Source organism: Carcharhinus amblyrhynchos, chromosome 2 (assembly GCF_965287045.1).
Source record: "Carcharhinus amblyrhynchos chromosome 2, sCarAmb.v2.hapA, whole genome shotgun sequence".
Classification (NCBI taxonomy): Eukaryota; Metazoa; Chordata; class Chondrichthyes; order Carcharhiniformes; family Carcharhinidae; genus Carcharhinus; species Carcharhinus amblyrhynchos.
Window position 1 is genome coordinate 28027459 of NC_137325.1, and position 25996 is coordinate 28053454.

A 25996-nucleotide genomic window follows, 5' to 3' on the forward strand; every position below is an offset into this window, starting at 1 on the left:
AGTAATTATTACCGGCCCCATTAATTGAAACCCTACTGTACTTACACAGATGTTATCTCCTCAATGAATCCCACCCACCACAACAAATATTTGCACTGGAGAAAATTCTGTTTGTCATATCAAACAAAGTACCTCCCACATTCATTTCACATGAGGGGGGAAGATTCAACATTTGTGAATTAATTCACTTGAAGCCCTTTTATACAGGAGCATTAAATGATTCTTAGCTCACCCAAACTCTCTGCAGGTTTTGTAGCTTGCTGGATTTCATTCGTTTCTCAATGATTTTTTTTTGTTCTTAAAAAGTTACTGCAGACAATCAGGTAGTTAAACTAAAGTTTATATCCTCCTGGGGATGGGAGCTTTTGCCACAACTATTACCATTAATAACACCACCACTTGCTGATGCTACTGCTGCCAACACACTTGTTGCTACTGTTGTCATTAACACCGCTGGTGCTCTAACTAGTACTGGCATCACTACTAAAAATGTTTACGTTACTACTACTAATTATTGCTAACACCATTAAAATTACTGCTCCTGACATCATTATGTCTTGTGCCACTATTACTGCTACTAGTGTTTGTAGTATTATTATTACTATTGCTGCTTTTACTATTACTACAGCTATTTATACAAAGGAGGAGAGTAGTTAAAGTAAACCCTGGTTTAGAAGTTGGGGATGAGATTGAGGAATTAATGATTGGAAACAGAAAAATGGCAGAAGCTTTGAACAAATATTTTGTATCTGTCTTTATTTGGAAGACGTGGATAATATCTTAATCAGAGTTCATCACAGAAAAAAAGGGAAGAAATGAAAATAATAATTACCACAGGGAAAAGCTACTAGGAAAACTAACAGAAGTAAAGGCTGACAGATGCGCTGGACCAGATGTCCTGCATCTTGGGGATTATAAAAGAAGTGGGTACTGAAATGGTGGGTGCAATCTTCTAACATTTCAAGAATCCCTACATTCTGCAAAGGTCCCAATGGATTGGAAAGTAACAAATGAAACACCACTATTCCAGAAAGGAGGGAGGCAGAAAACAGGAAGATGTTCAGTGAGGTGTTTCCCCAAAGAGTGACCTCATGTCTAATCTAAGTCAATGACCTCTTGGAACCATCCCTCAGGTAGAGGACATCCTGGTACAGGTGCACATTGCTGAACTGCCTTCTAATTGCCTGGGTCATCTCAACCTTGGTTGTCCACACAGCTAGGCTGCAGAGAGTAATGTGCATCTTTTGCAATAATTAAATAAACTAAATCAACAAATTGAGGGATAAATTTAAAGGCAGCCCCATAAGGAGATACTGGTCAGAAGTAAGCAGAGTATAAAAGGAAACTTAAAACATCCGAGCAAAATTTGATTAAAGGAATTGACAAGACACTTCAGGCCCTGTGGTGCCCACTGGGCATGGAGAGAGTAATGGGTGTGTTCAGCTGGCACTTATAAACTTCATTAGGTTATGGCAGTGCAGCAACCAAGCTGGAGTTCCAAGCTCATACACACATAGGAGAATTTAATCCCAGAGCAAGACAGAAGCAACCGCGAACTCGCTGAGATAAAACTCAGGGAGGCACAAGTGCATATATAGAAACAGATCACAGCATTAAAAGCCAAACTGCAGGCTGAGCTCAAAGAGGAGAAACATACAAATGTAAGAGCAGTAACCCTTCAACTTCCAGGAAGAACGTGGTGTACCTCAACAAGATAGAAAATCTGAGTACATTCATAGATCAACAGAGCGAACATTGTTTGTTTATTTATTAGTGTCACGAATAGGCTTACATTAACATGGCAATGAAGTTACTATGAAAATCCCCTAGTCACCACACTCCGGCACCTGTTCAGGTACACTGAGGGAGAACTTAGCATGGCAATCACATCTTTTGGACTGTGGGAGGAAACTAGAGACCTGGAGGAAACTCACGCAGTCACAGGGAGAACGTGCAGACTCCACACAGGCAGTGACCCAAGCTGGGAATCAAACCCAGGTCCCTGGTGCTGTGAGGCAGCAGTGCTAACCGCTGTGCCACCATGGGGTAATGGCACCAACTCATCAGCACGATGGGCTGAACGGCCTCCTTTTGCTCTGTAACCGTTCTATCATTCTGTGGCTCATTTGCAGATATCACTGACTTAAAGCTAAACTGAGGTGAGGAGAAGGGAAAGGAAGAGCTCGTTTAACACAAATTTGTAATATTATAACGGGAGAGTAAATTAAGCTACATAGAAATCAATCTAAATGTGAAGTGACACAAAAACAGGAAATGCTGGACTGACAGGGACTTGACAGCCCACTTTAACTTTCTCCCGATTGAAGTCAATGGAAATAAAACCCAAGAGGGACGTAAAAATGGCCTGTCGATTACACAAAGTCAAAATACATCCCCACCCCATCCTGCCTTGTGGAAAATAAACCTGGATTTCCAGCATCTGTAGAAATGACTGGGTGAAAGGTGACTCGAGATAAATGAGAACAGCGAGAGGAGCTAATCAGAATAATCCCTCCCCCAACTTCTTATAAGGTGAGCTGAGGTTCACATAACTTGAAGGATGAGTGCAAGATAAGACTTGGTAAATGAAGAGTGAACAATGCTAATTTAGTGCAGTCACCAAGTGTCAGGTAAATTGATGTTCTTCTAGTCCACCAATCATTATGAATGGGTGATGAATTGAGATAAATGTGAATACCAAAAGCTTACGTCACTTTGATAATTCGTGCAAGTCACCCCGAGTGCAAAGTGAGTTCAAGGTTTCAAAGTCTGTTGAAGCAAATTCACTGTGAGGAAAAGGGAGGGACATTCATAGAATCTCTACAGTGCAGAAGGAGGCCATTTGGCCCATCAAGTCTGTGCCAAACACAATCCCATCCAGCCTCTATCCCCATCTATTTACCTTGCTAGTCCCCCTGACACTAAGTGGCAATATAGCATGGCCAATCGACCTGACCCACACATCTTCAAACTGTGGGGGGAAACCAAAGCACCCGGAGGAAACCCACCCAGACACGGGAAAGCGTGCAGAATACGCACAGACAATGACCCAAGCCGGGAATTGAACCTGCATCCCTGGGGCTATGAGGCAAAAGTGTTAACGACTGTGTTACCCTGCTGTCCTTTATGCTCCTTATCTGCCTTTTCCTATTGTACTTCATTTTACAGAATCAGCATATCCTTTCTCCTTATCTATCAGCCTAGCTTTCTCTTAAATGTATCAGTGCTAATTGCCTCAACAGCTCCTATGCTAAAAGCTTCATAAGCTTGGTGTAAAGAAGTTTCTCCTGAATCCCTATAGGATTTATTACATGCACCAAACGAGGTGACATGTTTGTAGGGTTTAGGAATCACCCTGATGTAAGTGAGATAAGGCATCACCAAGTACCACCACATCTCTTGCACCTACCTATCAGCACAAAACCCCGTTTAAACCCTCCACTAACAATTGATTTTTTAAATATTTTCACAGGATGTGGGCACTGCTGGTTAGGCCAGCATTTGTTATGTCCCAATTGTTCTTGAGAAAATGATGTTGAGCCACCTTCTTGAATTGCTACAGTTCATATCATAGAAACATAGATTCCCTACAGTGCACAAGGAGACCATTTGGCCCATCCAGTCTGCGCTGACTCTCCGGTAGTATCCCACCGAGGCTCTATCCCCATAACCTATACATCCTGGGACACTAAGAGGCAATTTAGCCAATCCACCTAAGTTACACACCTTTGGACTGTGGGAGGAAACTGGAGAACCTGGAGACATGGGGAGAATGTGCAAAGTCCACATAGACAGTCACTCAAGACTGGAATTGAACCCCTGGAGCTGTAAAGCAACAGTACTAACCACTGAGCCACCATACTGAATCTGGTGTAGATGCACCAATTGTTCTGTTAGGAAGGGAGTTCCAGTAATTTGACCCAGCATCACTGAAGGAATGCTGATATAGTTGCAAGTCAGGATGGTGTGTGACTTGGAGGGGAACTTCCACATGATGGTGTTGCAGTGCATCCACTGTCCTTGCTGTCCTTGAGATAGATGTTGTGGATTTTGAAGCTATTGTTGAAGGTGGCTTGGTGAGTTGCTGCAATGCCTCTTGGAGATGGTACACACTGATGCTACTGTGTATCGGTGGTGGAGGAATTGAATGCTTAACATGCTGGATGGGGTGCTAATCAAGCAGCTGGAAGTTACTGAACTTGTTGTTGGAAATAAATGGAGAGTATTCCATCATACACCTGACTTGTGCCTTGTAGATGGTGGGGGAGATCAGAAGGTGAATCATTCACTGTAGGATTCCCAGTCTATGATCTGTTCTTGTAGCCATAGTATTTATATGGGTGATACAGTTCAGCTTCTGGTCAACAGTAGCCCCCAGGATGTTGATAGCAGTGGTTTCAATGATAATAATGCTATTGAATATCTGCTGGCAGGCTTTGTGTTTGCTAATGAGTTGCAAATGAAGCTCAGGTCGAGACCTTAATTTGATGATGTTGAGGGAGTTGGGATGGAGGTTAACCTTCACTCCACGGTGCCCTGTCCCCCTCATCCCACACAAAATCTGATCCTGCTTAAAATCCAATTCCAACTCCCCAGTATGTTGTACTTCCCTTTGATCACGGGACACACCTAACCCAGAGATCATGCTCTAACCCTTCTCCTCTCAAAATGCTTTAAACTGTGCTGTTAATCTCATTCTGTTTTTGATGGGAATGAGGTTTGGAAATCTGCCCTAATGTTTCTTCATGACTTACACAGCTGGGGCCACAGAGCCTGGTTACAAATATCAAAGTGATATTTGTTCTGATAGAATTGAAATGCATGAGGCAGAAATGTGTAAGTAAATAGTCCTGCCCTAAATGTTCCAACAGTTGGATAGCCTGCATACAATGTCTGATAATGACTTGGTTGAGGTGTTTTGGGCATTCAACAACCCTTGAATCTTTCCCCAGCACAGCACAGATCTTCAGGAGAAAGTCAAAGGCCAACATCTGCAATTTGTTTTCCTTGTAAGCACACCAAATGATGGTGAAATGTGGAGGGACACACTGCAATGTCACTGCATGTGATACTGCCAAAGCAAAGAAAGTAAAGCACAATTCCACAATGTGGTGTCTGCATGTTCCAATGCACAATGATTAACACTGCTGCCCCACGGCACCAGGGACCTGGGTTCGATTCCCGGCTTGGGTCACTGCCTGTGCTGAGTCTGCGCGTACTCCCCATGTCTGCATGGGTTTCCTTCGGGTGCTCTGGTTTCCTCCCACAGTCCCAAAGACCTGCTGATTAAGTATCTTGGCCATGCTAAATTCTCCCTCAGTGTACCCGAACAGGTGCCAGGTTGTGGCCATTAGGGGAATTTCACAGTAACTTCATTGCAGTGTTAACGTAAGCCTACTTGCGACTAATAAGTGAACTTACTTACTTACCTTTAGCTTCTGTCCCTTCTTGAGTGCAAATGAATGGTCTGGATTCCACTGTCATGAAGAAACAATAATTTTCCAATAAAGGGATGGGGAAATTGGGAGGGAGTCAAGGCTGAAAGAGAAAAGCAGAGATCGACTTAACCATCAGGGAAACTGCTGCTAGCAACAGAGCAAGCGACAGCGCCCAGTGAAAGGGCTGAACAGGGGCTGTGTCAGAAGGAAATCCTCTAACTGGGCTAGGATGACAATGAATATCCTGTTCATCTGACCTTAAGTTTAATATCAGTCCGCGTTTTATTGAGCAAATGGAAATGAATGCTGAAAGCTGAAAGACCAGCAGGAATAATAATGTTACAATGGTGTGAGCTGTATTCGGATAGCAACGACACACTTAACATCACAAACTGATGTGGACAATGGGTAAACACAGGTGTGGTCTTTCTCCCCCTCTGGGTTTCCTGTGGATTCCCCTATTGCCTTCACCGAATTTTAATCTTTAACCCTCTGGACGGCTAATGGCGCACGAGATAAACTACATCATTAAAAAACAGCTTGTATTTTTTATCATACTTTCCACAGCCTTGGGACCTCCCAAAGTGTTCTACAGCCAATGAAATGCTTCTCGAACTGCATTTTCCTGGCAGCTAATTTGCGCACAGCAAGATGAGAATCTGCTTATGGTTACTATTGGCCAGGATACCAGGAGAACTCCTCTGCTTTCTGCTGTTCTTTGGGATGGTGTCATGAGATCATCTGTGTCTAACTGAGAGGATTAACATCTCACCCAAAAGGCGGTGCCTCTGATGGTGTAGCACTCCTTTTGTACCGAACTGGAGCACCAGCCCAGTTTTGTGCCCAAGTTTCTGGTGTGGGACTTGACCCCACAATCATAGAATTCCTAAAATGTGGAAGGAGGCCTTTCGGCCCAGCGAGCCTACACCCACAGCAACCCCACCCAGGCCTTATCCCCATAATCCATTTACCCTGCTAATCCTCCTGACACCAAGGGGCAATTCAGCATGGCCAATCCACCTAACCTGCACATCTTTGGATTGTGGGAGGAAACCAGAGCAGCTGAAGGAAACCCACGTAGACATGAGGAGAATGTGCAGACAGTCACTCAAGGCCGGAATTGAAACTATGTCCCTGGCACTGTGAGGTGGCAGTGCTAACGACTGTCACAACCACAATGCTCTGATTCAGTGATGAGCCATGAAACCATCCTCAGTTTAATTATGGGGAATGTCAGCAACTCCTAAAGCCCACTACTTGTTTGTATATGAGTGGGCAAAACCGTGCTGAAAGAAAGAGCTGCTCTAAGGGATGCCCTAACTAGTTAGCAGTAGCTGCACGTGGTGGCCTTGCTCTGTCGGCTATTAAATTCCATGTTTAACTCCTGATAAGTGTAAGGGAGGAGACTTCATCCCATCTGCTTTGGGAGTCTGTGGGGATTGAGGTGATTGTCCCTTTAAGCTTAACACAGCAGGAGAAGGTCACCTGGTTTAAGGGATCAATTGGGATGAGAGTGGGTAATCACCCCAGCGGGGTGGAGCTCTCAGGCAGAAGACATTCAGAAGACATATAGGGACTGGGACAGCTGGTGGGCTGCTCCAGAGCAGCTGCAAAGGGCAGGGGAAAAGGGGGTGAGGAGAGTATGAGGGGGGGAGAATATGGGGGAGGAGGATTGTGAAAGGAGGGGGAGATGGTGCTACTGGCCTCTGTATAGTCTTTCCTTGTTAATAAATACCCTTTGTGTTCCTGACATAGTCTGTAGCATGCACCATGACAGAGTCAGTAGTTAGTAGGCTGTGCGCAGTGTTAGTCCTAGTTTAACTTAGGGTGTGTTTTGTGTGGAAGGGGTGAGACTGAAATCCTCACTGAGATTTGGGCTTGAGTCCTCTAAGAGATACTGTGTCCTGAGGCTGCTGCCATTCCTGATTCTCTCCCTGCTCCTCTATTCTGAGAAAAGCTCGGTGTGGAAATGTTTTTCAATTAAAATCAGGTAAAGTGAAATGTAGGGAAGAAGCAGTCTGAAAGCTGGCAACTCTCCTTGACACGCCAGACGGTGGAAGACCCAATGACTCCTGCTGATGGGACTTTTCTGCTATGTCTAGCCTGTGGGAGCAATTCCATGAGCTTTGACTGCTGTGTTCCTGTTAGTTAGCATTGCATCGCAAGGCTGACAACATCATGACACTGCATCTTATGAATGTGAACCGGCAATGCTGACAATTATCTTTTCACTGCCAAAAACTCAACGAGGGGAATTTTCTCATCCCACCCGCCATGGGAAACCTAGTGGGCGGGACACAGACCATGCAAAGGTCAGTTGACCTCGGGTGGGATTTTCCCATTTTGGAGCAAGCGAGTTTTCTGTTGACTAAAAATACCAGAAACCCCCTCTCCTCTGACAACCATTTTAATAACTTGTCTGCCTTGCTTGAATTGGTGGAACTGATTTAAAATTGAGGTTCTTGTGTCCGGGAGCACCATAGATTTGCAAAGCCAAATTAAGCTCTACATAGAATTACATTGAATTTTACAGCAGAGAAACAGACCATTCGGCCCAACGTATCCATGCTGGTGTTTATGCACTACAGAAGTTTCTCTCACCTTCCTTCACCTAACCCTATCACAATATCCATCTCTTCCTTTCTCTCTTGTGTTTATCTAGTATCCCCTTAGGTACACGTCTCTCAGGATAGGATGTACAGACTGGATCTCTTCTGACTTTTTAACAAAAGAGATGAGCTAATAAGCACTTCAAAGTGATGAAGAGGGTTTGATAGAGTAAACATAGAGATGGTGACTGAAATTTTACCAGAACGCTGTGAGCACTTGGGTCAAATGGGGCTTAGTGACCTCAGCAGCACCATTGATCCCTTCTCTTATCACAGTACAGAAGGAGACCATTCAGCTCATCAAGTCTGTACTGACCACAATCTCACCCATCACCCCATGCATTTATCCTAGCTGGTCCCCCTGACATTCAGGAGCAATTTAGCATGGCCAGTCCACCTAACCCACACATCTTTGGAGTGTGGGAGGAAACCAGAGCACCCAGAGTAAACCCATGCAGACACGGGGAGAACATGCAAATTGCATACAGACAGTAACCTAAGCCGGGAATCGAACCCGAGTCCCGAGGCAGCAGTGCTAACCACTGTGTCACTGTGCTGCCCAATGTTTCTGCAGGAATAAAGCGAGAACACCAGCAGATTTAGGACTGAAGAGATTTTTTAAATTTAGTGTGCCAACCACAATCAGGCAGACCCCAGTAATCAGAGGGGTGACATCTGAATCGTGGGTTTGAGCCCCTCTACAGGAAGGAAGTTCTCACCCAGGAAGCTGCTGGAGGCGACTCAATGTACCTGGCATTCTCCTCCTGTGGCCAGGGCTGTTAGTAAAATACCAATAGGGAAATAGAACGGCAGTTAATTGGTCAGTTCGTTATGTTCGTTGACTGCCTGCCTCCAGTCAAAAAAGTTGGCTCACTCTCTCGACACTGTCCACTGCCATTTTACCAGCCATCCACTTCCAATCTCCAAAGGCCTGATAAAATGGCGGCCAATAGGTTTTCATTTGAAGAAAGAGGGAAAACTAGGGGCCATCCATACAAAATAATTAGCAAGAAATCAAATAAGGTTTTAATCAGATAGCTCTTCATCAAGAGAGTGATGAGAATGTGGCACTCACTTCAGTATGGAGCAGTTGAGTTGAATTGTGTCGATGCATTTAAAGGGAAGCTGGGTGGGTACGTGAGGCAGAAGAGAAGCTTGCGATGAAGTCTGGGAGGTGACTCAAGTGCAGCATAAACATCAGCGCAGGCTGATTGAGCCAAATGTTTTCCATGTAATTCTGTCTGTGTAATTTTATTCACCTCTGCCACTTTCATGGCAGTGAATTCACACGTTCATCAGCTTGAATAAGACCTGAGAATGGACCAAACACAAATGCTGGCGCATGCAGGGAGAATACTCTCAGGGAAAAACAAACCCTGCATCTTAACTCACATCAACAATCTCCATTTTCAACTAGTTTCAGTGGTTCAGTGGCATGATGGTGCAATGGTTAGCACTGTTGCCTCACAAACCAGGGACCTGGGTTCGATTCCTGGCTTGGGTCACTGTCTGTGTGGAGCTTGTACATTCTCCCTGTGTCTGCATGGGTTTCCTCCAGGTGCCCTGGTTTCCTCCCACACTCTAAAGATGTGCAGGTTTGGTTGATTGGTCATGTTAAATTGTTCCATAGTGTCCTGTGATGTGCAGCCTAGAGGGATTAGTGGGCTTGAGGTGGGATTGTTGTCAGTGCAGATTTGTTGGGCCGAATGGCCTCCTTCTGAACTGTAGGGGTTCTATGATAAGTTACCAACAAATGGAGCATATTTTGAAACTTCATCGTTATTTATTGGTGGCACATTGGTTAGCACTGCTGCCTCACAACACCATGAACCCTTGTTCGATTCCCGGCTTGGATCATTGTTTGTATGGAGTCTGCACATTCTCTCTGTGTCTGCGTGGGTTTCCTCCGGGCACTCCTGTTTCCTCCCACGCTCTAAAGATGTGTGGTTTAGGTTTATTGGCCATGCTAAATTGCCCCATAGTGGCAGGGGCTTAGCAGGTTAAATATGTGGGGTTACAGGGATAAGTGGAGGGAACAGTTGTCAGTGCAGACTTGATGGAATAAATGGCCCCCTTCTGCACTGTAGGGATTCTATGATAGTTACAAGTTATGTCAATAAAGCGATTGAATCATTAAAAAAGGAAACAGTTTTATTCAGGACATGATTTGTATCAAAATCTAATCCGATGAAGGTGGCATGGTAGCACAGTGGTTAGCACTGCTGCTTCACCGCTCCAGGGACCTGGGTTTGGTTCCCAGCTTGGGTCACTGTCTGTGTTGAGCACATTCTCCTCATGTCTGCGGGTTTCCTCCGGGTGCTCCGGTTTCCTCCCACAGTCCAAAGATTGTGCGGGTTAGGTTGACTGGCCATGCTAAAGTTGCCCCTTAGTGTCCTGAGATGCATAGGTTAGAGGGATTAATGGGTAAATATGTAGGGACACGGAGGTAGGGCCTGGGTGGGATTGTGGTCGGTGCTGAATCGATGGGCCAAGTGGCCTCTTTCTGCACTGTAGGGTTTCTATGGATTCTATGATGGTGGTAAAGGGTGACTCCACCATTGCCTGAACTGTGGGTAAGCACAACACATTAATTGCAATTCTAGTTCCTCTATGCTTGTCCTGACCCATTTGTATAGGACTTGAGTCAGAAATCATTGATCAACTGTCAACTCAGTGTTGGGTTGGCAAATACGTATCTGAGAGAATCCAACGCTAAAATATCTGTTCTGTTTTGCAAAGCTCCTTACGCTATTCTAAAACAAAAATAAAGAGACTGGCAGGAGCAGATTTTCCATGCACTTTCATTATAATTCCCATAAGGTGCAGTCTCTAGCTTGATGTAGTTGAAACCCCCCTCCATCCCCCAGCTGTAGGGAGAAAGGGATTAGTACCAAAGGGGTCAGCTGGCTCTCCTTATCATGTGCGGGGCAGACTGGCAACGACACACACACGCCATCTGACAAAATGATACGTTCAAATAAAAAACAAAATATTGGAAAATTCAATTAAACCCAACCTCTGCTCAGGGATCCTAACCTTTCGCTGCTCGAGTGAATCTGAGATGGTCAATCACTGGATTCTGTTGACTTTAGTGTTTTGAAATAACCCGGAATGTGTCTTCCACGTGGCTCGATAAAAATAAAAGCTTAATCCATGGGGGACCAAGGAAATACTCAGTCTACGTGTAGATGTGCAAGTGGAATCATAGAATCCCCAAAATGCAGGAGGCCATTCGGCCCATCGAGTTTACACTGACCACAATCCCACCCAAGCCCTATCCCTGTAACACTACGCATTTATCCTACTAAACTCCTAATCCTAAGGGGCAATTTAGCATGGCCAATCAACCTAACCCACGCATTTTGGGACTGTGGGAGGAAACTGGAACACCCGGAGTAAATCCACACAGACACGAGGAGAATGTGCAAACCCCACACGGACAGTGACCCAGGCCGGGAATTGAACCCACGTCCCTGGTGCTGTGAGGCAGCAGTGCTAACCGTTGTGCCACCGTGCCGCCCCTGTGCCACCGTGTTCACCACCCCCACAGTATGTGTGCACGGTGTCCGTGTATTTGTGTATGTGTTTGCACACATGCTCGTGTACCTCATTGGGTATAAAGTGCTCTAGGACATCCTGAGGATGTTAAAGGTGCCACATAAATGCAAGTATCTCTCCTCAGAGAATGATTTATCTGTTCTTGGCGCAGTACTTATCTCCTTCAGAGCTCAGATACCGTTGATTGGGAAGGGGGAGAATTTCTTGTTCAGGCTGTATGGGGACCTGGTGGCATTATTGCTGGACTATTAATCCAGAAACTCAGCCAATATGTTGGGACACAGGTTCGGATCCCACCACAGCAGATGGTGGAATTTGAATTCAGTCAAAAATATCTGGAATTATGAATCTACTAATGACAATGACACCATTGTCAATTGTTGGAAAAACCCATCTGGTTCACTAATGTCTTTTAGGAAGGAAATCTGCTGTCCTTACCCGGTCTGGCCTACATGTGACTCCAGAGCCACAGCAATGTGGCTGACTCTCAACTGCCCTCAAGCAAGTAGGGATGGGCAATAAATGCTGCCCAGCGAACCTTGCCCATGATCAACGAATGAATGAAAAAAGATTACTAAGGCAAATGTATCCCAAAACCAATACTTTTCTTGAAATAAAAAACTTCACTTACAAGTTCTGGGCACGATATCAGGTTTTGCCAATGAAGGGAATGTAAATTTATATGTCGAGAGAAGCAGCCATTACAAATGCATTGGTTTTTACCTTCTGATGATAACTGGAGTCTGCACAGTACAAAGTCACCTCAGCAAAAAATGAGAAAAATAAACTCAACTATTTTTGGACCGTTTGCCAAGTTGAGCATTTGTGTTTAAGGTTTAGCTCAGTGGAGATAAAAATAAAACAAAGTCATTGCTTATTGCTTGAAACAATTACTGCTGCCCCCCCCAAAGTAAAACAATAGTCTTTTGTTTTAGCCCATCAGAATTAGTGCCGACATTACCAATCAAAGCTACACAATAGTCAAAGCAAAGGGCTTGCCAGAGCAAACAACATTAGAAGATTATAAGTTTTTCTTTAGTTTAATCATCAACCATGCTAAATAACACTTTATAATAAGTGGCATTTAGCTTTTTTTTGTTGGTCATCAGTTGCTGGAACACAAGCAGAAAATGGGTACTGGTTAAGTCTTGAGATACCAGTTTAATGGGAAAAGATAAGGCCAGAATTCTCTGGCCGTTCATGCCAGTGAGATTCTCTGGACACGCCGCAGTGAATGGAGGTTTGGTGGGGCGCCTAATTCTCCCTCCTCGCTTGCAGGGGCAGTGGGGTATGAGCAGCCAGAGAATTCTAGCCAAGGTATTGATTGAAGGATAAGGAGTAAGGGTAAAACAAATCTTTAAAGATTCACATTTATATGGCATACTGCATAACCTTAGGAAATGTCAAAGTGTTTTCTAAAGTACTCTCTGAAGTATAGTCGTATGCAATGGAGGAAGCATGACAATGAATTTGAATACAGCAGCATCTCCCATATATCAATGTGAGAAGGAACATGCAATCTGTTATTAGTGATATTTGTTGAGGGATCAATATTGACCAGACTACTATAGAGTGTGATGGTACTGTGCCTTTAAGAATGTATTTCAACTATGTTCGTCTACAGGATGTTTGAAGCAGGCCCTAGCATTTCACTGGCACCATTCTTTTTTGTCTGCAGCCACTGTCCTTTATTGTTACTTAAGCAGTATAATTCAAATCATGTTTATTTTGATCTGGAGTAATGCAGTGTTCTGTGTTTTTGATGTGTCCCCTGGGATTGCTGAATGGAGCTTGACTGAGGTTGATTGACAACCTATGTCATGTGGCTAGGGACAGCTATGCTTCACAGAAAAATTGAGTTTTTAATTTCGCTTTTCAGCGCTAGCCTGAAGTGGAAAGGAGCTCCAGTGCTTTTTCCGTCTCTCTGGCGTTGGAGTTTTAGTTTTGTTTTAGTTGCTTCTAGAAGCCGGTGGAAGAAGGCAGTGTCTTTCTATCTCTGATTCTCTCCAGAGGCTATTTGGAAATTCCAGGATGGGGAAGGTTCAGAGATTTGCTCCAACATGCTTCCCATAGATTCTCATAGCTGTTAAAAGATGCAAACCCAGCATCACATGAACATACTCATTTCTATGCCAAGTCTGAAGAAGGGCATATATCTGTAGGATGGTATTTAACTTGGAACAACAGAGATAGCTAGCTGGTAGGAATATACTGTGTTGTATCTGAATGTTGTAATTGGTAAAAGTTATGCTAATTATTTTTATTATATTTTAACTGTGTTCTTAAATAAACTTTGTTTGATAAAAGCTTCCCAGTGGGTCACTTGAGTCATACCTGGAGTGAAACAACTTATGCTTACCCATGCCAAATTCATATGTAATACTTAGGGTCTTGTTTAACTCCATAAAAAATCTTGGAGTTTCTGGCCTGGGACTCAACAAGAGAACTCGCCTTCAAAATAAGGCCACGGGATCTTTCACATCTACTTATGAGGTCCGTGGAAGCCTCAATTTAATGATGGCGCAGTTGACAATGCGACTCTCCCTAATATTGCACTGAAGCTTTGGCCCAGATCTTGCGTTGAAGTCGCTGTAGTGAGACTCAAACTTGTGGTCGCCTGAGCACGAGGCAGCAGCAACCCCCAGAGTCGACTCAGTGAGATTTCTCTTTGCCCGTGTCTAATGAGTGGGAGGGGGCATTTCAAACCAGCTGGCCCCGACATCAGCTGGCCCCTCATCAATGCCATTAACCCTTCCACGAGCAGTGTTCAGTGACTCACCTCGCAGTCCCTTCTCAACATGGTCACGCACTTCCCCCTTTGTCCCTGTGCCAGCAACTGATTCAAGTTTGGATGTTGCTTAAGGATGGTTAGCTTCTCCTTGTTCTGTGAAGAGAGCAGATGGTACATTGAGAATAAATTAGCAAAATGTTCAGAATGAGTATGAATTGCCATGAGATGCACCCGGACACGTTCAGGCAACATATTGCACAAATCACAGGATACGTGAATAATACAGAACATGGTTCTGCTCTCCTCCTCCAACTTGTACAGAACAGGAGCTTTCGAAGCTTTCTCTCACAAACAGAGGCAAAAGAGTTCCTATACATAGAATCAATGATTTATATTGTGAGGAACCACTATCCATTGCATAAAATCATTAACTGCTTATGTTTTTCTCAAACAGACAGCTGTGAGGATCGAGACAAGGTGACTTCATCTGTGAAAGGTGCATTAATCTCCAATTATAGGTATCATGTATTTTGCCTCAGCCTACTATAAACCATCGACTTATCGGTCTCTGATAGTGGTTTCCACCGTGTATAACTTTTCCTGAAGCAATATTCCATTATTATCACATTGCCTCATGTATCAATAGGAATATTGACTAACTTATACACAGACATCCATTATTAATGGCCCCCTCATCAACACAATTCCCTGACACCCACCCCCTCCACCCCAGACGCAATGCTATCATGTTTCAAGGAAGCAAGTCAGGCAGAAAGCTATCTTGTACACGTACAACACAACACGTAGGGGTGAATTTTACCATGCCGCCTACACGAGAACCGTCGTGGGTGAGGAGTGGACAGTGGTAAGGTCTGTTGACCGATTTTCCGATTTCGGGGCAAGTGAGGCCGGAAGATCCCTCTCATAGATCTGGATCTCACAGCCCTCTGCCCGTGTGTCAAAGTTAGAATGGAGCACACGAGGAGACTTGTAAAATGTGTGACTTGCCCATTGCCTTCCTGTCTGCTCCCAAGCTGTCTCCTGTTTTATGGGAAGTGGTGTCGAGGTTGGGCAGCCTGCTCACACTTGGGCCTAATGAAGCTGTTTAGTGACAAATTAGTGCCTCACCCCAGCCCTGCTACTCTTTTACCTGTGGCTGGGGGAGGCCCAAGTCAAACCGGTAGCAGGTTTTACGCTGTGAGCTGATGCCGGGCAAGAAGATGGGGGGGGGAGAGGGTGGTGAGAGGGTGTGGAGGGGGGAGGGGAAGAGGGGAGATGGCGGGGAGGAGAGTTGCAATTGGAGGTATCTTCCCCAAGGTCATACTCTCCTTTTAACCTTCCTGTGCATCCAGCCTCTCAAGCTTAGCCTCCCCCACGTTCCCCCACCACCTCTGCTCCCTCACAACATCCTGCCGACCTCCTGCACACATCTGCTGAGGTCTGTCAACCAGGCCCAGCTGATACCTTAGACTTACCTGAAGTCTGGCTCCCAGGACCACCTCCTCTGGCTGCAGTACCAGCACTGGCCACCGCTCAAACCTGGCACTGCTGGGACTGCAGAGCTGTTGGACAATCTGATTGGCTGACTGCCCTCTATGGTGGGACATCCTGAAACCTCATCCTCAGCCATTTAATACCACACTAAACAGCTTTTTCCTGGATAGATCCGCAACAGGCAACTCGCCCAGTGGGACGGGGAGAGTGGTGGGCCTTGTAAAATCTACCCCACATACTCTTTGTGCACATTAGTCAGCACTGCTGCCTCACAAAAACACGGTCCCAGGTTCAGTTCCCAGTTTGGGTCACAGCTGTTCAGAGTCTGCATGTTCTCCCTGTGTCTGCGTGGGTTTCCTCCTGATGCTCCGTTTTCCCCCCATAGTTCTAAAGATGTGCTGGTTAATTACATTGGCCATGCTAAATTCTCCCTCGGTGCACCTGAAGAGATGCTAGAGTGTGGAGACTAGGGGATTTTCACAGTAACTTCATTACAGTGTTAATGTAAGCCTACTTGCGACACTAATAAATAAACTAAACTGTATAAATAAAGTAACTTCACAATCATAGAATCTCTGCAGGGAAAAAACAGGCCATTCGATCCATCGAGTCTGCACCAACAACAATTACACCCAGGCCCTATCCCTGTCACCTATTTACCATACTAATCCCCTGACACTAGGGAGCAATTTAACATGGCCAATCAGCCTAATCTTCACATCTTTTCACTGTGGGAGGAAACTGGAGCACCCAGAGGAAAGCCACACAGACACAGGGAGAATATGCAAACGCCACACAGACAGTCATCCAAGGCCAGAATTGAACCTGAGTCCCTGGCTCTGTGAGGCTTTATCACATGACCCCCCTTTCTCCTACCCTCACACTCATGCCATTGGTCAGCTGATATGCCTCATGATGCACTGCCTTCCTAAGCCAATCAGAAAATGAATAGAGTCACCATTACGTGATTGGGTAATTATTTTGCTGTCATTTCAACTTGTTTAAGCTACAACAGGAATACTTGCATGCCAAACACCATAAGCATTCACAGCAATCTTCAGCCAGAAGTGCTGAGTGAATGATCCATCTCGGCCTCCTCCAGTGGTCCCCAGCATCACAGATGTCAGTCTTCAGCTAATTCGATTTACTCCGCATGATATCAAGAAATAGTTGAAGGCATGAATGAATAAAGGAAAGCTCTGATGAAATGAATCTGCTGTGTTAGATGTGACATTCAACTGCTTGCAAAACAAGGAAGTCAAAGTCAGGACTCATTCTGATTTAACTTGGGAATTAACTGTTTCAGGAGCCTTCCCTGCTGAATAGGATCCTATTGCCTAGTGAACTGTGCATTTCCTTGCAATAGAAATGCAATAAGCACTGGTGGCACGGTGGCAAAATGGCTAGAACTGCTGCCTCACATTGCCAGGGACCCAGGTTCAATTCTGGCCTTGGATGACTGTCTGTGTGGCGTTTGCATATTCTCCCTGTGTCTGTGTGGCTTTCCTCTGGGTGCTCCAGTTTCCTCCCACAGTGAAAAGATGTGAAGATTAGGCTGATTGGCCATGTTAAATTGCTCCCTAGTGTCAGGGGATTAGCAGAGTAAATACATGGGGTTACAGGGATAGGACCTGGGTATAATTGTTGTTGGTGCAGGCTCGATGGGTCAAATGGCCTGATCCTGCCCTGCAGAGATTCTATGATTGTGAAGTTGCTTTATTTGTACAGTAGATCCAAATTAAACTCATCATTGAAAATTAAATAAACTCAATAGAAGTCTAAGTACTCCTTTAATTACATAATAATGTTAATCACTGCTAATCAACCTCTCTGGCTCTGAATATTAATAATTACAGGTGTGGAGTCTCAATCATTTAGATTTGACTTATTATTGGCAAATCAAAAATGGGTAAAATTTAAAATTTAAACTTTTCCTTCTTGTCTCGTCTTTCTTTTTCTCTTTTACTTCTCTTCCGCAGCTTATTCAACAATGAATTTATCTACTCACTTTTACTCTTCCTTCTCAGTCTATGTGCTATTAATTTCAGAATCTTGTCAGAATTGAATTGGTTAAGTAGATACATACTTATCTGCCTCATTTATGCCCCAGCAGGACCTGGGAGAGGTGGGTATAGCCGATACAAAACACCGGGCCCTGCCATCTAGGGGAATCTCAGGATCTAAGGGAAGGCTGGGGCTTGGTGTTGAATTAATCCACACTGAGTAGCCAGAGGCAGAGCTGCAGACCTGAAAGACCAGCTTTAAAAAAAATTAGAACCAGCAGCCTGACAGTTTTTTTTCAAGCCAGTCTTTCAGGTCAGTTTCATTGAGTTGCTGCTCTGCTGCCCATTCCAGTTTCACAGTAAGAAGTCTCACAACACCAGGTTAAAGTCCAACCAGTTTATTTGATAGTAAACCCACAAGCTTTTGGAAATGCTGTTCCTTCGTAAGGTGTGTGGAAAGTTCTGATCAGAAAAGGGCATATAAAGGCACAGACAGTTTACAGAATACTGATTAGAATGCGAGTCTTTACAGCTAACCTGCTATTCAAGTCTTAAAGGTGCAGACAATGTGAGTGGAGATAGCATTAAGTTTCAGGCAACATCATGACCACAACTTCTCTTTAAAGCCAGTCAACCATGAAGCTTCCCAAATGTCGACAGAGCAGTGGTTGGGGGAGCTGCTGACATTAAACTGTGGGTCCAGTGACAGGTCCTGTTTCTCCCAATTAGGCAGCGGCCTTCACCCCTCTTCCAACAACCTTCAGTCAATATTCATCATTTATTTTCTTACATTAATTAATTCCAGGAATTTATGAGCTAAATGCATGGCAAGGTAGGAAATGAGGGTGATCACAAGAGGAGGATGTGTATTTAGAGTTGGTAAGGCCAAGGGCAGGGGTGGAGAGGTTGGTGGAGAGGGAGTGACAGAGGGAGTTAGAAGGAGGCCAATGTCTATAACCACATTGGCCATGGTGAGCTAGAGGTGGGTGATGGTTAATATGGAAATGTGTGTAGGAACGAGAGGCAAAAAGCAGCAAAGCTTTCTTGGGCTCTCAGATTTTCCAGTTATTCTTTGGGGGGGGGGCAGTGTAGTTTTTTTCAAACAGCTGGAGTTGAAACTACTCTGTTTGAGATTTCAGTAGACATCTATCTGTTTATGGCTTCAAGCGAATCCAGTAAATCACTGCATTTTTGCACTTTAAAACACAGCCAGCCCTTAACTTGCAACACGTTTGGCTCCTGAAAATTGCATTGTATGTCAAAACGTCTTAGTTTGGAACTGATTTTCCTCATACGTATCATGTTAAGAATTGGTGATTGATTTGTGTACGCATGTTAACGCCCAGTCCTTCAGGTTTTTTTTGGTGTATCTGCTTGGCAGTCCCAGGTGGTGGTTAGCCACTTGTCTGAAGCTATTTCTCAGCCAACAAGTCAGTGAAGAGATTAAACCCCACGGATACGAGAGAAGATGAGCTTAGCATGGTGCTGGCACATTTACTGTGCGTTCATGCTTTCAGCGCAAGTGTCCATCTAAAGTAGGCACACAACATCAAGACAGATAGAAGAGCCTCTCCCTCTCCACTGCTCCCTGATCTGTACTGTCTGTCTCTGTCCCAATACTTCTGTGCTGAAAGGCCAAATTTCCACAGGCTTACACAGGGTTAGCGACCCAAAATTATAAAGGATGGGTAATGCAGAACGTCTTAACGTCAAAACCAGCATCGTAAAGCTGAAACAGCATGCAAATTTATAAATGCCATTAATGCTGTTTATTGTAACTCAACAATTGTAAAGTCAAGGACTGCCCGTACATTAAAATAAAACACATGTTCCCAAGGGATCAATGCCAGGGGAGATCGCAGAACAGTGTGCTTGTTGATAGAATTGTTCGTACTCTTACTATAAATCATTCTTGTTTCCAGCAGCATATATTCATGGGCATTAAAGATTAAGATCACCAGGCAGGAGTCTTTCAGCTGAACTGCATGATTTGTGACAATGTCTTCCAAAGGCGAGGAGGATGCTGAAAATGAAAGAATACGATGGAATCTCCACTGGGAATGAGGCTGGATCCAGGCCTAGGGGAGGATGCCTCAGTTAGCAGGCCCAGGGGAACAGGCCCAGTGGAGCTAGGCCCAAATGAACTAGGCCTAGAGCAACTAGGCCCAAGAGAACAGGCTTAGGGGAGCAAGCCCAGGGGAGTCAGCCCAAAGGAGCTAGGCCCAGTGGAGCTAGGCCCAGAGAAGCTAGGTCCAGGGAAGCAGGACTAGGGCAGCAGGCCCATGGGAACAGGCCTGGGGGAACTATCACACAGCGACATGTCAGGCTAGACTTGGCTGTCAACCACTTCCACAGCACTAGTCTCTCGCAAGTGGAGCTTCCAGTGATACTGAGTTGAATGAGTGAATGAGTGCTGCGTCATTGTGTCAGGAGAGGAAGGAGGGAGTTTAGGCAGTAGAAAGTGAATGGAACAGTCTCCCCTCCTCCCTTCATCCTCCCCTCCCTCCCTTTTTCCCTTCTACAACTCTCCAACAGTGAAACTTGGCGAGTTAAGCATGAAGACAGTCTTTCTTTTCCTAAACAGTTCGTTGAAATATATAAAACAAAACCTGAGAAGTTTTCTTGCAATCCAGATTGAATCTTTCCCGCTCAAGCTAAATTTATTGCCACTGTGTACATTGGGTACTAGGTACAGGACATGTTCAGTCACCAAGGCAGTCAACAAAGTCACTGTTACTGCCTGCAGTGTTACAAATAACTGGTGGGATTTTCTTTGTCAAGTTACCAGTATTGCATGATGATTTCCATTAAAAAAAATGAAAGTGGATCATTTCTACTTTCTCGCTTTCTCCCCATAACCCTTAATTCCCTTGTCTGTCAAAAACCTATCTACCCGTGATTCACCACCCTTTGAGTGAAGAAGTTCCTCCTCAGCTCCGATCTAAACTGCCACCCCCTTATCTTGAGGCTGTGCTCTCTAGTCCTGCTATCCTTCTTAAGCGGAAAGAATCTCTCTACCTCTACCCTATCCATCCCCTTCATTATCTTATACGTCTCTATAACATCCCCCCTCATCCTTCTAAACTCCAACAAGTACAGACCCACTGTGTATCCAAACAGGACTGTGGCAGCTGGGGGATTTTCACAGTAACTTCATTGCAGTGTTAACGTAAGCCTACGTGTGACACTAATAAATAAACTTACAAACTTAATAAACTTAAGAAACATGCCTCAGCTCAGCTCTAGAGTCACATCGCGACCATGGATGTTAAACCAATTTACAAATCGGCCACTAATTAATTAATTAGCAAAGTACTTAATTGCTCTTTAATGATCATTTTGAACACTTTAGGAAAATATGTGGATCAGAAATTTCTAAACATACGGAGGATCACCGGCTAATCTTTGCACAAAAAGCTGAAAATGAAATAAAAGAGACACATCTTGTAAAAGAACAATAATGCTTCCCAAGCAAGATTAAAGATCCCAGATATACCTTCTGGAATGCTGACATATGTGTCAATGGGTAGATTATTCATTTAAAATTAGACACAGGAGAAAGTGTGACAATCCTGTCAGACTGAAAACTGGGTTTGGTTAACCAAACCAGACAGCACAATTGTATAGAGCAGGAAGGCTTAAGCTCCAGGTTAAAGGTACGTTATCAGCACTGCTCCTGTGTAAGAGCTAACAGATATGGGAAAAGGTAATATGATTCGCAAGCAGCCATTTTCTCTCCTGAACCAAAGTGCCTGTGTTGCACTTAACCTCATTGCATCACCAGAAAACATCAAGGAATGGACAGTCATTGAATATATCAAGATGGAGACCCTCAAACCATCCAGTGTTGCTGATGGCCTCGAATGGGAGTTCAGCGCTGACTCCCTTGGTTGAAGCAGACCCGATTCCTTTCCAAAACAGATGAAGAGAACCTTCCTCAGCCCAAGGAGGAAATGGACCAGCCGGGTCAACAAGTACCCAAGTGCGACCATGACTCTTCATCACTCAGCGAGTCATCAGGGAGGATCAAAGTTGAAGCCCGGGTGAGAAGGGATGTTGGTACAACCCTACGTTTGTCTGTCCATATTGAGCCCTTATGAGTTGAACCACACTGACCCATCCACATTCATGGCCCAAGGTGCAAATAATCAAATGGTCTCGGAACTAGAAATAAAACAGGATCAGGTGATCCTGTCAGTATGAACATTCTGCCCCATTAATATTTTGAAGACTGGGGTACGTAGATTCTTAACTAACATGGGAGTCAAAGGTTATTGGGGGGGAGGTGAAATGTGGAGTTGAGGACTCAATCAGATCAGCCATGATCTTATTAAATGATGGACATCAGTCGGGTTACTATCTCAGTGTGTGGTTCTCCTGTGGGCAATGATTTCCTAACCTCTGGCTACATTCATCGCCATCTTCAACAGCAATGGAATAACCACTGTTATTCACTGGCAATTTTCAGACTACTATCAAATAAATCGGTTGGACTAAAACCTGGTGTTGTCAGACTTTTCACTACAATTTTCAGTCTGCCCAGCAGTTGAAGCAAAATGGTTCATAGAAACATCTGAGCAGGAGTAGGCCATTCAGCCCTTCAAATGTGCTTTGCCATTCATTCTGATCATGGCCGATCATCCAACTCAGGAACCACTTCCCGCTTTCCCCCCCAATATCCTTTGATACTTTATACCAAAGAGTTATATCCAGCTCCTTGAAAACATGCAATGTTTTGGCCTCAGCTGCTTTCTGTGATAGAGAATTCTACAGGATTATCACTCTCTGGGTGAAGAAATTTCTCTCCATCTCAGTCCTAAATGGCCTACCCACTATCCTCAGGGTGGGATCGCTGGTTCTTAAATACCTCATCACTGGAACACTGACCCTGCATTGGTCCTGTCTGGTCCTGTTAGATTTTTATAGGTTTCATTGAAAAATAGAAAATAGGAGCAGAAGGAGGCCACTCAGCCCTTCGAGCCTGCTCTGCCATTCATTCTGATCATGACTAATCATCGAACTCAATAGCCTGATCCTACCTCTCCCCATCCCCCGACTCTCCTTTGATCCACTTTGCCTCAAGTGCTATATATAACTGCCTATTGAAAGCAGTCAATATTTTGACCTCAATTACTTCCTGTAGTAGTGAATTCCACAGGCTGACCACTCTATGGTGAAGAAATTTCTCCTCATCTCTGTCCTAAATGGTGTATCCTGTAGCCTCAGACTGTGACCCCTGGTTCTGGACACCTCCACCATTGGGAACATCCTTCTTCCATCTACCCTGTCAGTCCTGTTGGAACTTTCTAAATTCCTATATAATCTCCTGTCCTTCTTTTGAACTCCAGCGAATATAATCCTAACCGACTCAATCTCTCCTCATACGTTAGTCTCACCATCCCAAGAATCAATCTGGTAAACTTTCTCTGCATTCCCTCCAGAGCAAGAACATCCTTCTGTAGATAAGGAGACCAAAACTGCACACAGTATTCCAAGTGTGGTCTCATCAAAGCCCTGTATAATTGCAACAAAACATCTCTGCTCCTGTACTCAAAGGTTTTGAAAGATATCATACCATTTGCCTTCTTTACTGACTGTTGCACCTGCACACTTGTAACACCTATTCCTGTAAAAAGCCTATGCCTATAAAAGAAACCTATAAAAACTATAATACACTCCTCTCAGGGTCCCCTTCATACATAACTGTGGGGTAGGACACTGAGTTATTTTTTAATTAATTTGTGGGATGTGAGTTTCGCTGGTTGGCCAGCATTTATTGCCCATCCCTAGTTGCCCAAGGGTGGTTGAGAGTCAACCATACTGCTGTGGCTCTGGAGACATGTATAGTCTACATGACTTACATGTAGGCCATATGAGGTAAGGATGGCAGATTTCCTTCCCTAAAGGGCATTAGTGAACCATAGAACATAGAACATTACAGCGCACTACAGACCCTTTGGCCCTCAATGTTGCGCTGACCAGTGGAACCAAACTAATGACCCTCTAACCAAAACTATTCCAATATTATCCATATGTCTATCCAATGACCAATTGAATGCTCTTAAAGTTGGCGAGTCCACGAGTGCAGCAGGCAGGGCATTCCACGCCCTTACTACCCTCTGAGTAAAGAACCTACCTCTGACATCTGTCCTACATTTATCACCCCTCAATTTAAAGCTATGTCCCCTCGTGTTAGCCATCACCATCCTTGGAAAAAGGCTGTCACTGTCCACCCTATCTAATCCTCTGATCATATTGTAAGCCTCAATTAAGTCACCTCTTAACCTTCTTCTCTCTAACAAAAACAACCTCAAGTCCCTCAGCCTTTCCTCATAAGACCTTTCCACCATACCAGGCAACATCCTGGTAAATCACCTCTGCACCCTTTCCAATGCTTCTACATCTTTCCTATAATGCGGTGACCAGAGCTGTATGCAATACTCCAAGTGCAGCCGCACCAGAGTTTTGTACAGCTGCAACATGAACTCATGGCTCCGAAACTCAATCCCTCTACCAATAAAAGCTAACACACCGTACGCCTTCTTAACAACCCTATTAACCTGGGTGCCAACTTTCATGGATCTATGCACATGAACACCGAGATCTCTCTGCTCATCCACACTACCGAGAGTCTTTCCATTAGCCCAATACTCTGTAATCCTGTTACCTCTTCCAAAGTGAATCACCTCACACTTTTCCACATTAAACTCCATTTGCCACCTCTCAGCCCAGCTCTGCAACTTATCTATGTCCCTCTGCAAACTGCAACATCCATCTGCACTGTCCACAACTCCTCTGACATTAGTGTCAGATGGGTTTTTCCAACAATCAGCAATGATCATCAGTAGATCCTTAATGCAAGATTTTTTTTACTGAATTTAAATTCCACCATCTGCTGAAGGCAGGATTCGAACTCAGGTCCCCAGAACATTAGCTGCGTTTCTGGGTTAATAGTCCAGCATTAATACCACTCTCCCATCACCTCCTCATGGTTCTCTGTGTTTCTGTGTGTGTGTGTATGGTGAGAGACTTTCCTTCATGGGCCCCAAGAGTAAAGCCATCAGTAAAGCAGTTCTGGTACTGAAAAGGAAATCAAAGAAAAGATATTTGCATCATGGCAGTAAGGACCTTGATGCACCATTGGGACCTGATAATAGATCTTACCGAAATCTCCCCTGATTTAAAACTCTAATCCTCAAGCACTTGGTTCTCATGGTAACAGAGCAGCCTCTCTGCTTGAAAGTATATACTTCAGGCTTCTCTTGGCTGGTTGCAAATGTTTTTGATCGTGACCAAGTGGTTCTCTGGGTTGGTTAAGAGCTCTGTGATGAGTTATAATGGAGCTATACGACGATTAGACTAGAAAGTACGAGAGCAACGTATGGGTTAAATATTGCAGACTGCATGCGTTTTGCAATATTTCACTGGTGATGTCCACTGAAACCTCTCCCCCAAGTAAGGAAAGCTCAGGCGAGGTGTAATGTGCTCCAACATCGCCTGCCAACCACAGGACTCTTTCCACTGTCAATGGCTACTTTTGTCAGCAAATTGCTCTCCATCTGCAGCTGAACAAGTACAGTAATTAACTTCCAAAAGCCCTTACTGGATTACTCGGATTCAAGCAAGAAAACAATGGCCCTTCTCTTTGGGATACAGACTCCAGTGCGCTGTGCACAATTTTGACTCGGCACTTGAGTTCAGAGAGCAGGCGACTGCATAAAATTCAGTTCCATCTTCGAGCAGAGCGAGTCATTGTCCCCGCTTCCTGCTCTAATGTATCTGTGTTGCCACTTTCAGCAGATTTGACTGTGTGTTCGCCCTATAACCACGGCATTGATGTGAAGCAGTTTCCCTTTGCACCAGTGATAGAGCTAAGGTTTTGACATAAGGGTAGAAAACAGGAGCCAGCTTAAAGTTTGAAATTTATATATCAGTGTGACAAATAGGCTTATATTAACACTGCAATGAAGTTGCTGTGAAAATCCCTGAGCTGGGTCTGTTTTGGGGTCTGAGCACCTCTGGTGGGCAACAGATGAAACTTCAGATTCTTACTGGGGTGGAGCTCCCAGTCGGCACTGACAGAGTTTTCCTACTCACTGAAACCAGTGAGGGGAGTGAGAACACAGACAAATCCAGGCATAGTGTGGAATTCTAAACACCCCA